Here is a 14,363-nt window from a genome sequence, read left to right on the forward strand (position 1 = left end):
TAACCAAACTTGCCCAGACTTGTACCTGGCAAAGGAACTTTCTAGGTGCAATCCCATGGCCATCCATGACCGAAGGGGGTCTTTACCCTTTACTATTTATCCTGTCCCTCTATCATGCTTTAACTTCTCATTACCTGCCATAAAGCCAACTCCCTCAAAGCTATTTCCCTCCTCGGTTGAGTGATATTTATTACCTTGTGAGTTACGTGATAATCTCACTGCTGCAGCTGGTACCATGTGAAAAAAAAAAAACACCCAGTGCATTCTGTAAAGTGGCTGGTGTTAGGAAGGGCATCCAGCTGTAGAAACCATGCCAGACACTGGAGCTTGATGCAGCTCTTCAGCCTGTTACTCATGTTGAAATAGTCAATCCATGCCAGCAGGGGAGATGGTCATTAAACAATGATAATGATGATGATGATGAGAGTGACGGTGACGATGATGATGATGATGATGACGATCAGCCATATCAAACTTACATGTTTGAAGAGATTAATGGTAGTTTGCATAAGCAAGAGTTAATTCAGTGATCTTGTTTAATGAACCACAGTATGAAATATTTAAGGCATTAATGACTCTGTTTTAACTAAAATGGTTATATTGTTGCCAAGATCTCAACTAAAGAACTTTACCCCATTGAATGAATAATATTTTCTCCATTTACCATCACTGCTTCTATCCTTAATGTTCTCTTGTTCAAAGTCCGTCTTTCAATACAATGAATGATTCTGTACAAAATGTGAAATATTTCTTCTCACAACATGGTAACAAGCTTCACTTTCTGCTTTTTAATGAATATAATTCCGCCTTTGTTTACAAATGAATTTTAATTGCTTGTTTTATACATATGATGTCGTACAGTGTGTCCCAGCAACCTAAATAATAATAATAATAACAATAACGACAACAATAATAATGATGATGGTGGTGGTGGTGATAAATGCCCTGATGCAATACCAGGCAGTGGTTCTCATGGCTTCTGATCTTAACTGATTGGAAGTGTTATAATGTTCGTTGTTTTGTTTTGGTGTAAAAGATGAGCTACAGCAAATATTCTGCTCAATAAAACAGATTTCCTTGTTAGTTGTTTGACCTTAACCAGTTGAGCATGTCCCTTGGTGGCTGACGATATGTGCATCTCTGATCACGAGCAGAAGTAGTGGGGGAGATTCATAGCCATGTGTTGAGATGAATTTTTTTTTGGGGGGGGGGGGGGTTGAATAATTCACCTCTGAAAACATAGGTGTTTCGTTCAACATCCTTAAACAAATCCTATTCAGGGACCTTTTGAGTTGAATGGGCTACTCAACTTGAAGAAAATTCTAACTGGGTCCCACCTGCAAGGTCATGCACTGTTCATCTTGATATGAGATCACCATGTCATGCACATATGGTTGTGATGCAGGTGCTCCTGGTGTACCCCTATCAGACAGGTAGTCATGATGGGTATATTGGGCTTTGTGTATTTGTACCCAGCATCACTTTGATGGCATGCACTGCTCTCTCGCTCAATGGCATTCTTCTTTTAATTTTGACTCTATATCTTCTGGAGGAATTATCTCAAACCTTTATATATCAATAATAATAATAATAATAATAATAATAATCCTTTTTTCTATTAACACAAAGCCTGAAATTTTGGAGATGGGACTAGTCAATTATATTGTCCCCAGTGTTTCACTGGTACTCAATGTATCGACCCGAAAAGGATGAAAGGCAAAGTCAACCTCGGTGGAATTTGAACTAATAATAATATGATATGTAACCAAGAATATCAATTGACATTACCAGAATGATGAGTTTTATAAAATTAGGAAGTACAATGGTGACTTATTTGATTAACAAGACCATAGAAAAATATTAAATATTCAATGAGTTATTTAGACTTCAACCTTCAAATTGTTCATTTAATTAAATGGAACACCTAAGGAAAAAAAAAAAATTAATCATGGCTTAGAAAACAGTTTTTCATTTTTTCAAGAACTTGTATTGTACCTTGACATAGACTATTAATTATCTTCAGAAAGAACTGTATTTGCAATATCTAATAGATTGTGACCTGGTCTTTTGGACTATGAATATTGAGCTATATTTTATTTAGAGCAATTCAATGTCTACATGTCCAGTCACCAACCATTTTCAAAGAATAATTTATAGTATTAGACAAACTACAGACTTTCATTCAGATTTATTAGCTGCCTGGATATCCATTAACAAATCAGATGGTACAGCAGACAGTTAAATCATTCCCATGGGCATTTGAGCAGTCTTTAAATAATTTTATATTTAGATAGATAAATATTTTATTTGACTATCAAATATATTACATTTGTAATTATATATTTTACAGTAATGGAGAGTTTAATATAATTTAGTTGCGTATATGTCCATTCGATGAAATAAAAGAGTGAAATAGCAAAATGAATAAGTTATTGGATTGCCTTTTCATATGTCATGGAAAATAACATATGAAAAATTATGTCTGTCAGAGGCTAACAGACTCATAAGGCCAGAGCTTTTGCTGGTTTCTGTGGCTTAAAAGCAGCAAAGAAAATGTTGCTTGTGTCAAGGGTCACCAATGTCACTTAATTTTTGGCAGTGCCATAGCTGAGTTGCTATCACAGTTGCTCCTGTTCAGGATGTTAGTCAGTTGTGAATTTTCCATGTACTATTGTTTTGTTAAATTTTCCATTTGTTTTGTTCTTTATATATTTATATAGAGAGAGAGAGAAAGAGAGAGGTGGGGAGAAGCAGACAGACAGATTTTATTCAGTGCTGAATTTGTCTACTAATTACTGCTCAGTGTTTCACATTCTCAATCATCAGAAGAATGGTTACAGGTTTATTTGAATGCCATTTATTTATGACTTGTTCCAGGATAAATCTAGCAAATTCTATTCACAGGACATTTGTCAATCTGATGCTGTTGTTGAAGATACTTGTTTCACTTCCACGCAGTGGGATTGAAACAGGAATCATATGTTCCGGATGCAAACTTCTTAACTACACACTCACTACCATGCTTATTTTTATGTTTAAACAGTGCACCATTAACCCTGTCAGACCTGTGTCTATCTTTACCCTCCACCTGGGTTCCTGAGCAAAAAAAAAAAATAAATAGTTGCAAATACAGGTCAAGAGTAAGGATTGCAGGCAAATTAAGGGACAGAATCACAAACAAACTCTGGAGGATAACTGTAATAGGCCTGTCTCTCAACTACCGTATTTGTTCACCTGAATCGCTACTTTCTTCATCTCTTTCACCAGTTTGATTCTCCAAATCACTCTCATTGCCAGCATAAGTGTAAATTCTTTGTCTGAAGAATAAATATCATTAATAATTTCCTCAACTGTCAAAAGTCTAAGCCTCGCTCTTTTACAAGACAAAGTGCTAGATTTGTCACGCACTTGTTTCATTGCAAAATTAGATTTGCTTTTCAATTAAAAACAAAAGTAAACAACAGTTATGAGGAACACCATTGACGATTAGTCATAAACATACTTGACTACAGAGCTACAATGTGATCGGTTGTCCTAGTTTAGTAGTTTATCTTCTGTATCTACATATGTTGTTTATTACCTCTTTACTAGGGATCCAGCAGAGATGATGTTTAAACAGAGATGATGTTTAAATTTCTGCTATAGCAGAAACATGGCATGACAGGGTTAATTACAAAAATGACCATTTTTATCACTACTGTTGGACCACTTTGCTACATTTGGGAATAAGGTTTAAATGGTTTATGAAACCTTAATGTCAGGGGTGACTGCATTTAGTGTTTTACTGTTTGTTTAAGAGACTAAGTGTTTAAGAAGCTCACTTCACAACCATGTAAATTTAGATTTAGTTCCACTGTGAGGTATTTATGCAAGTGTTTTCTGCTTTGGTCCCTGGCCAACTAACCAATGTCTTGTGAATAAATTTGGTATATAGAAACAGTAAGGAAGCCTATTGTTTATAAAAAGAAACTGATGCTCCATCGGTTATGATAATGAGGGTTCTGGTTGATCTAATCAATGGAACAGTCTGCTCATAAAATCAATGTTCAAGTGACTGAGCATTCCACAGACATGGGTACTCTCAATGTAGTTCTTAGGGAGATTCAGTGTGACACTGAATGTGACAAGGCTGGCCCTTTGAAATGCAGGTACTACTCATTTTTGCCAGCTGAATGGACTGGAGCAATGTGAGAGAAAGTAACTTGCTCAAGGATGTAATGTTCTGCTGGGGAATTGAACTCACAACGTTATGACTGTAAGACAACTACCCTAACTATTAAGCTGTGAGCCTCCATTTTTTTCATTCAAAATCGTTGAGCCTTCTATAGACACCTGTACCCTTAACACAGTTCTCAGGGAGATTCAGTGTGACACAGAATGTGACAAGGCCAGCCCTTTGAAATACAGGTACAACTCTCATCTTTGCCAGTTGAGTGGACTGGAGCAATGTGAAATAAAGTGTCTTGCTCAAGGTTACAATGCATTGTCAAGAATCGAACACATAACCTTACAATCACAAGCTGAATACTTTCATCACTTAAATACACACCTTCACTATTCTTTGTGTGTGTGTGTGTGTGTGTGTGCATGCGTATCTTTGTGCTTGTGTTTGGCCACCCCCACCACTTGACAACCAGTGATGGTTTGTTTACATCCTGTGTCTTAGTAGTTTGGTAAAAGAGAATGATAAAATATGTATCAGATTTAAAAAAAAGTAAGTACTGGGATCAATTTGTTTCATTAAACCCTTCAAGGCAGCACCTCAGCATGGCTGCAATCCAATGACCGAGACAGCTAAAGGAATATCAGGACATTTGGATTCTATAGTACACAATGGACCTTAAAGTTCTCTGTATTAAGAATGGTACTACAATGATTAGCTCAAATTCCCCTAATTGTAAATAAATTCCAATAATTTGTGGCAGGACAATATCTTAAAAGCTGTGGGATAGAATGAACTAATTTCCCATCATTCAAGAAATTCTGAAAAGGAAATTTGGTTGGATCGGTCACCACTCTAAGGAGACCTCTAAGCAGCATTTCAAGACCAGTGTTAGACTGGCAACCTGTAGGAGAGAGGAAAGTGGGACAACCTAAGAAGACCTAGAAAAGATGTGTGGAGGATGAAGTGAAAGTAATCAGTCTCTCTCGGTTGGTCTGAAATCAAGTAAATGGCCCAAGGTTACATCTATTGACAGGAAATAGTCATGGTCCTATGCTCCTTACAGAGTTATGTGGAATAACTAACTAACTATGCCCACGAAAGGGTTAAATTAGTCAGGACAAGAGTCAAAAGGAAGAGTAAGTACGGTTAGGTAGCTTTTTAATCGCTACAAATGTTTCGATACATACAGATCCCCATATATTGCAGTTCATGTCGAACATGATAAGACACTCATACTGAACGAAATGAAACTGTCAGCGTTTGCTAGTTTCAAAGAAGAAGCCATGGATGTTGTAGCATGGAAATCTAGATTTACTTACGGAGACAGCAGCTGAGTGTCACCTGAGGAGATACATATAGATCTTCTTGTACAGGTAAATCGTTAAATAATTTAATTTAAACTTAACTTTAAATCCTGTGTATACGAGGATCTGTATATGTATCGAAACATTTGTAGCGATTAAAAAGCTGCCTAACCGTACTTACTCTTCCTTTTGACTCTTCTACTTTTTACTTTCACTCACAAGAAATACCTAAGACTAGAATCGGTAGCATACCATAAGAATACTACAGGCTATTTGGGAATTCTAAGAGTGAAGGAGCTCTATTTGTACTCTTATATGTTCTTAACAGAACACACCTCAACTATACATATATATATAAATATATATATATATATATATATATATATATATATATATGATGATGATAAATATATATATATATATATATAAATATATATATAAATATACATAAAAAAATAATATATATATATATATGTAAATATATATAAAAAAATATATATATAAATATATGTAAATATATATAAATATATATAAATATATATATATATATATAAAGGAGAATGTACGAAAAAAAAAAACAACAGACGAGGACAGGTGGTGTAAGCAATAAAAGATGTATTAGTATGACGCTCGGGAATGCGGAAAGTCTTTAACGTTTCGAGCTACGCTCTTCAACTGAAAGATTACGGAGAAAACAAGGAGAAAAACACGGAGAAAAAAAATTGAATGGTTGTAGGTCGACGATGTATATATGAATATCATCTTATAAAAACATTTGGTATTATTGATAAATGTAAAATCTCTTCATTCTACAGAATCAGATTTATTAAACAAAGTCAATAAAGAATGAATTGCTTGATTAAATCAAATATCACAAGTATCATATTTATAAGACAGAAATAGCACCACTTCCTGATATTTAAGGCAAAGGTTATTCAACAGAGAAACATGAAATATAAGTCATTAGATCTGACCTTCATATTGTACAATCAGTGTTGAAAGATAAACATTTTAATAAGAAGATCTGGCCATTTTAAAAAATAAAAATTTTCCAAGATAAAAATCTCTGAAGTAAAATGTATTTAAATGTACAGCAGCTAAAAGTAATAGATTTCACCCTAGATAATTCACAGGTGCTGATATCACATGATCTCCAAATATCTTCATATCGGGATCAATCTTCTGTGACAAAGGGAATTACTTTCGCTCTTTTATAACCCTTAGGTGATATCAGCACAGCAATAAATTTTGTGTGGGCAGGAAAACTTGTGTACAACATTAATAAATAGATTCTTAAACTGTCCTCTGATGTTCATTGGTTTCCTGTATCCTCTTTTCTTCAAATATACAGTGGTATATTCTGGGAGATATGAGTAGTATGTGATGATACCATCTTTAATCTGTTTCTTGTGTTGTGATATATTGTGTTTGATTTTGTTATGTTCCACTCTTATTACGTACAATTTAAACCATATGATATAAAATATTGATATACATAACGTTCCGCTTCACTTATCAGATGATTGAACGCATAATGTATTATTTACAAACATAATCTGTGCAAAAACCAGATATGGACACACAGAGACAACTATAAATTTACAATTCCCTTCACACACACACACACACTCATATACAAAGACACACTTAGACACACGTGCATGCATATGTACACATGCATATACATACACATATACATACCCATATACGCGCACACACACACACATTTAGGAAGAAAGGAAGAGAGAGAGGGGGAGAAATAGAGGTATGTGTAGATATGCATATATACTTACAAGCGTATGTATGTATATATGTACACATATATATATATATATGTATATATACATACACACACACACACACACATATATATATATATATATATGTATATGTTTTTATGTGCATATGTATATTCCTTTATTCTTTACTGACTTTGAGTTTTGGGTTGCTGCCATGCTGGGCTACAACCACCTAAGATTTTAATTGATAATATCAAACCTTGTACTTTGATCTCATATATTTATAGACCTTAAATGGTTTAAGTTTTAATTTGGTATTAGTGGGACACAGGCTAAATACTACACCACAGTAATTTTTGTTGCTTGGTTGTTATTCCTCACCACCACACACATACACATTATTATCAGTTTCATCATCATTATTGGTTTTTAAATCTGCTTTTTCACGGTGGCATGGGTTGGATGGGTCTTTTTGAGCCAGTGTTTTATCATTAGATGTTAATGTTTTTTAGTCACCTCTTATGACATACAGGGATATGGTGTAGCTATTCTAATAATTGAGATATGCCAAGTATTATATATATATATATATAAATACAGGGTGCGGTGAATAAACTGTCATTTGAATTACGAAGAAATGAAAATAACACTGATATCTCATTTTAACAGATATATTTACCAAAATTACATAAAAATATCTTGAAATACTAAAGAGTAAATTTATTCAATAAAATCACCATTGGCTTCAACCACGGCCTCCAGATGACTTCGGAATCTGCTGTAACTCTTCTGGACAGTCTCCTTGTTTAAGTTGGTGAACGCTGCCATAACCCTTGTCTTCAGTTCATCTTTGGTGTTACAAGGTGTTTTGTTGGTCTCTCATTCAACTGTGCCCCACACATAATAATGAAGGGGGTTTCACTCTGGAGAGTTAGGTGGCCAGATGTTAGGGGTGATGTGGTTACAGAAATTGTCTGACAGCCACGACTGGGTTCTCTTGCTCGTGTGGCATGGTGCAGAGTCCTGTTGTCAGACATAGGCTTTTCCAGCAGTCACCCTCTTGACCCAGGGCAGCACTACCTCCTCCAGGCACTTGATGTAGGCCTCTTAATTCTCCAGACTGCAACCCCTTTGATTATGAGGTCACAAGGACCTTGAACCCATAAGAGAGACAGAAACAGGCAGAAACATGGAAAATGCCCCTTGTATTTGAATACTATGCAAATATTCTTTTAAAATACTTTTCTTATATATATATATATATATATATATATATATGGGAGAATTTACGAAAAAAACAACAACAGACGAGGACAGGTGGTGTAAACAACAAAAGGATGCATTAGTTTAATGCTCGAGAATACAGAAAGTCTTTAACGTTTTGAGCTACGCTCTTCAACAGAAAGAATACGGAGAAAACAAGGAGAAAAAAAATATACAGAGAAAATATATATATATATATATATATATATATATATATATATATATATATATATATATATATATATATATATATATATATGTATGGGGAGAGAGAGGGGGAAAGAGAGAAATGAACAATGAATTTGGTATAAATTTAGATAAGAAAGTAAAGATATACTAAATACTATACAAGATGAATTCCTGGTTTATTGAAACCATCATTATATCAAGAAAATCTAAATAAACACCATGTCACACTACAAATGAGAAGGTGAGATTAGCTAAAGAAATCAACATCAATTTACTGAATTCAAATGGTATAAAAGAAAAGACAATTTTGTTTTCTTTCTGGCAGGAAGAAAACAGCTGGATGACAGTGCATTGATAGAGGTGATAGAAATCTGATAAAAATTTCCTGTGGTATTTTATAATTCACTTTACATTCTGGGTTCAAATCCTGCTGAGGTCAACTCTGCTTTTTCCTCTATTTGGATTAATAAAATGAAAATTAAGTACAACTTAAACATTAGATTTTAATTGAGTGGCCTCTGTCTCCTACATAGTAGATTAGAGGGCAAGTTAGTGATCAAATTAGAAAAGACAATTAAAAAACTCGTTAACAATGGGATCATGGCAACAATGACCTTCAGCCATTTCTTCAATGCAAAATACAAATATAACATTATGAAATATCTTATGCATATGCGTAAATACAAAGGAATGAAAATCACTTGATAGGCCACAGTGGTAGAAATTCAATGTGGGTAACAGAGTCACAATAAGTCTTTGATGAACTGGGACAGGCCTGTATGACTCAATTCACTGCAGATGTGTACGGTTTGCTGGGGACATTTTGCACAACTGTTCTGGGCAGGCAGTTGACTGATAATAGACTTTAGAGCCTGTGTTGAATGGTCTCTTACAGCTGTTGGCAGTTGCAGAGTGGTTGTGTAAAGTCAATAACAGCAACTGAGATACAGCTGGCATTAAGTGGCTGTATGAGGGACAAATCATCCAGTTCGGATGGTCTACCTTGCTAGACTTGTTCATTGAAGTCTTGGCAGATGTCTACTGCAACTAGCAGCAAAATGGGGGAATTACCATTTCTGTGACCTGAGGAGTGGTAACACTTTTGAAAAAAGGGTGCAGACAATGAAGATTAATTTATCATTCAAGTTTTATAACTTCTCAAGACTAATGGCATTTATGTTCCAGGAATCTAATCTAAACAGTCAGTAGAAAAATAAGTGTCAAAAAGCCACCAAATCATTTCATATTTGACTTTTATTGCTTGTACTAATATGATATCATCTTTTCATCATTTTTATATGAGGGATACCAACGACGGCAACCACAAGTTGCTGACCCCTTCATGTTCAAGAAGGGTTATTTTAATTAGACTTGCTAGAAATTACTTCGTTTTTATTTATTCAAGTAAGTTTAGTGTTATTATTTTACTACATTTATGCATCTATATATATTTTCTCAGTTTATGTGGCATTTCAAAGGAATGATTAGTTTTTGTAAATATGTATTTAGGGAAAATTGCAACTCTGGGACAACACAATGACAGCAGGTATATTTAGAGAATAAACACAGGGCTAGTGTTTCCCCGGCAGACTTTTATCTCATCATGTATTGAATTCCTATAATGCTGGAGGATATTTGGTGTAAAAAAAAATTATGACTAAAATTTGTTTTATCTTATTTGTGTGTATGTGTGTGAGCATGTGTATGTAAGTGTGTGTGTGGGGGGGGGGTCGCTTATGTTTGCACTTATCTGAAAAATCACTGAACTACAAACAATAAGGTTGCTGTCATTTCCCCTTTCAGCAAATCATTCAATGGCATTGAGACTTTGAAAACTTGTTGAATAAGAATTTCTTTTACTTGAAAAACAGGTAAGCATTAAAAACAAGAAGGCCATCTAAATATAAAGCTATGTCTCAATAAAACATTTATCTAACCCATGCTAGCATAGAAAAATGGACATAAAAATAAAGGAGTGAATATTTGCCCTTATTTCCATTGCTGGATATTTTTGTTGCCAGTGCCGCTGGACTGGCTCCTGTGCAGGTGGCACATAAAAAACACCATTTTCAGTGTTGCCGTTGCCAGTACCGCCTGATTGGCCTTCATGCCGGTGGCACGCAAAAGCACCCACTATACTCTCGGAGTGGTTGGTGTTAGGAAGTGCATCCAACTGTAGAACCTCTGCCAGATCAGATTGGAGCCTGGTGCAGCCATCTGGTCCACCAGTCCTCAGTCAAATCGTCCAACCCATACTAGCATGGAAAGCGGACATCAAACGATGATGATGATGATGATGATGATTTTCAAAAATACTTGTCTCATAAATTATTGTTTCAAAATATTGTTTCTGTCTCGAAATATTCATCTCAATATTTTCAAAAATATTTGTCACAAAAAATTTCTCTCAATAAATTTCATCTGAGCCATGAAAGCATAGAAAAGTGGATGTTAAAGTGATGATGGTGATGATGATGAATTCAAAGTGTGTTATGCTATTGGGTGATGTTTATATGGAGTTTGTGTTTAGTGTATTCTACAGACACAGTAAAAGCAATATGATTTGTATTCATCATCATCATCATTATCATTTAACATCCGTTTTCCATGCTGGCATGGGTTGGACGGTGTCAACCTGGAGCACTGTACCAGATTCTGGTTGTCTGTTTTGGCATGGTTCCTATGGCTGGATGCTCTTCTTAATGCCAACCACTTTACAGAGTGTACTGAGTGCTTTTCATGTGGTGCCAGTAGGGCTGCTTTTTATGTTGCACAAAGACAGGTGCTTTTTATGTGGTACCAGTAGAGGGGCTTTTTACGTGGCGCCAGCACAGGTACTTTTTACGTGGCACCAGCAGATCTGCTTTTTATGTGGTGCCAGCAGAAGTGCCTTTTTTGTGGCACCAGCATAGGTGCTTTTATGTCACACCAACACAATTGCTTTTTACCTGGTGCCAAAACATGTGCTTTTTACATGGTGCCAGTACAGGCTTCTTTTTATGTGGCACCAGCACAGGTACTTTTTACGTGGTGCCAGCACAGGTGCTTTTTATGTGGCACAAACATAGGTGCCACATACTAATCGGACACAGACAAAGTGTCATTAGCCAGCTGAAGGAGATGTCCTCCTGGGGCTAAAAACAACAGTAGCATCGTCTTCTATGGGACCGCCACATTTAGCTGGCAATTATATTTTACAATATATAGATTGATAGCCACTACACATTTTTTCTCTCCTTCTTTCTTTCTGTGTTCCTTTCTGTAGAAGAGCGTAGGATCGAAACATTAAAGACTTTTTCAATTCCCGAGCATTATACTAATACATCTGTTTGTTTTCTACACCACCTGTCTTCGTCTTTTTTTTTTTTTAATTCTCCCTATATATATATATATATATGACACTAAATGAGGATGATATATATCATGTATATACATGCGCACACAAACACAAACAATGGGCTTTCACACACCTTTTATTTACCAAATTCAATCCCAAGGCTATAGCAGAAGACACTTGTCCAAGATGCTTCGAAGTGGGACTGAACCCATAACCATTCAGTTGCACAGCAAGCTATTTAAACACCCAGACATGCCCATCCCTCCGCTGCAATCTTTGTAAATACTGTTTACACTTCCATGCATCACATCCTCTGTTTATTTCCATTTCAAACTCCTTATTTTGATGCTCTCATGATTGCTTCCAAGGATGATGTTTTGATCGGAAGAGAGATCAATATTGGTAGGGGAACGCTGGAATTTTCCTTCCTGTCCTTGATAATTGCATCGGGACAAATTCACCTTCATCTCCTTATCCTCATCATTATCATTGTCCTCCTCCTCCTCCTCCTCCTCACCATCACCACCCACTACAACCACCACCACTAACACCATAATGACAATGCCCACCACCACCACCACCACTACCACTATTATCATCATCATTATCATCACCATCATTATTATCATCATCGTCCTCATCAGTAGCAGCAGTGCCAGTCACCACCACCACAACCACCACCATTGTTATTGCTGTCATCATCATCATCATCATCATCATCATCATCATGCCACTGCCACCACTGCTGCTCCCACTAGCACCACAACCACCACCACCGTTATTGTCATCATTGTCATCATCATTATCATCACCACCACTATCGCCACAATCATCTTCATCATCACTATTGCATTCGTGTTTTTCTTGCTGTTGTTTGGCCTTGGCTGATCAAGGCCAAGCCGAAATGTGCCACTCCACCCATGACCATCCTGTTATTTTGCACATATATGAAACTATTCTATCCTACTGACATGTGTATTAAAACATTTGATGTAATAAATTAATAATGAGCTAAGTATAAAAACCAAACTTGGGACCTACAGTTCAGTGTTTGTACCCACCCTTACCTATGGTCATGAATCTTGGGTAATGACCGAAAGAGTACAATTGTGAATACAAGCAACTGAGGAGGAATTCCTCCAAAGGGTCTTTGGAGTTATGTTACTTGATAGAGTGTGTAGCTTGGACATCAAGGAGGCACTCCATGTACTGCTGTTACTTCTTGGAATCGAGAGATCACAACTTTGATACTATGAACATTGATATGAATGCTTCTGGAAAGAATCATTGGACATGTTTCACAGGCAAAACCAATCAGCAGGTGACCCAGGGGACCACTAGCAAGATGGTTGGGTAATATCCATGACCTTAGTTGGTCTCATTTGGGATGGCTGTCTCTGATACGACCTAATGGAAGGCATGCTCTAGGACTCTGTCCCACCCCATGATCCTCCCAGGCATAAGTGGGTGAAGAAGAAGAGATGGAGACAAAAGGACTTTGACAAACCTTAGCTGATTGACTGATTAACCAAACAATTAATCAAATAATCAATTAGTTATGTGCATGCTGTGATAATTGAGTATTTGGGTCTAGAACTGTAAGATACCAAAAACTTAACAAATATAATACATGTAGAATTATGTAGTATTTTTGTTGTTAAGTGGTTAAATATCAACAAATTATCAACTAGAAAGTGTGTGTTTATTACTGGCATAATGACCCACCTAATATACAATAAAATCTGTTTCAACACATAATTTCATATCAAGAATCTTGTTAGCCAAATATTTATTTGAATATTATGAACTATTAAACCTAAGGTGTAATCACTCAAAGAACTTTAAGAGAGCTTGGATGTATTCTGAAAATAATAACAACGAGCTTTGTTGAGAAAGTGAGATCTTGCTGTTTTATGAATGGCATTTGTTTTTCAAGATAGCTCAAATATAAAATATTGTGAATGCTATAAAATGATTATATTGTTTATGTGGTGGATAAAAGTGCTAAATTAGGTAAAATTGATTAATAAATTTTGATGCTTTCATATAAAATTGTGTTAATTGAAAGGAAAATATGTTTAAATAGAGAAAAGTTAATTGGTTGATATTTCACAAGTTTTGATACATGTTGAAGAATACAATACATATTCATTATATTCTTTCACTGATTTCAGATACTGAACCATGGCAGAAGCAGAGACAGGAACCATCTTCAAAGATTTCAGTCAATCATATTGCCTCTGGTACTTATTTCAGTCTAGTATTTATTTAACTGAATTTATAATATTCTTTTCTACTCTTAGCACAAGACCACAAATTGTTTGTGGGAAGTGGGGGCCAGTCAATTAGATCGACACCAGTATGCA

The 14,363-nt window shown here is 35.6% G+C and overlaps 1 long non-coding RNA gene across 1 annotated transcript in view; it reads left to right on the plus strand.

The window, feature by feature from the left end:
- Positions 1-14,363, plus strand: part of LOC128248310 (uncharacterized) — a 44,251-nt gene that overhangs the window by 14,579 nt on the left and 15,309 nt on the right. The window contains exon 2 of the long non-coding RNA XR_008264543.2: positions 14,172-14,240. This is a non-coding gene — a long non-coding RNA (uncharacterized LOC128248310). The remainder of the gene's footprint in view (positions 1-14,171; positions 14,241-14,363) is intronic.

This window comes from Octopus bimaculoides, chromosome 7, assembly GCF_046866305.1.
Source record: "Octopus bimaculoides isolate indiv1 chromosome 7, ASM4686630v1, whole genome shotgun sequence".
In the NCBI taxonomy this organism is placed as follows: domain Eukaryota; kingdom Metazoa; phylum Mollusca; class Cephalopoda; order Octopoda; family Octopodidae; genus Octopus; species Octopus bimaculoides.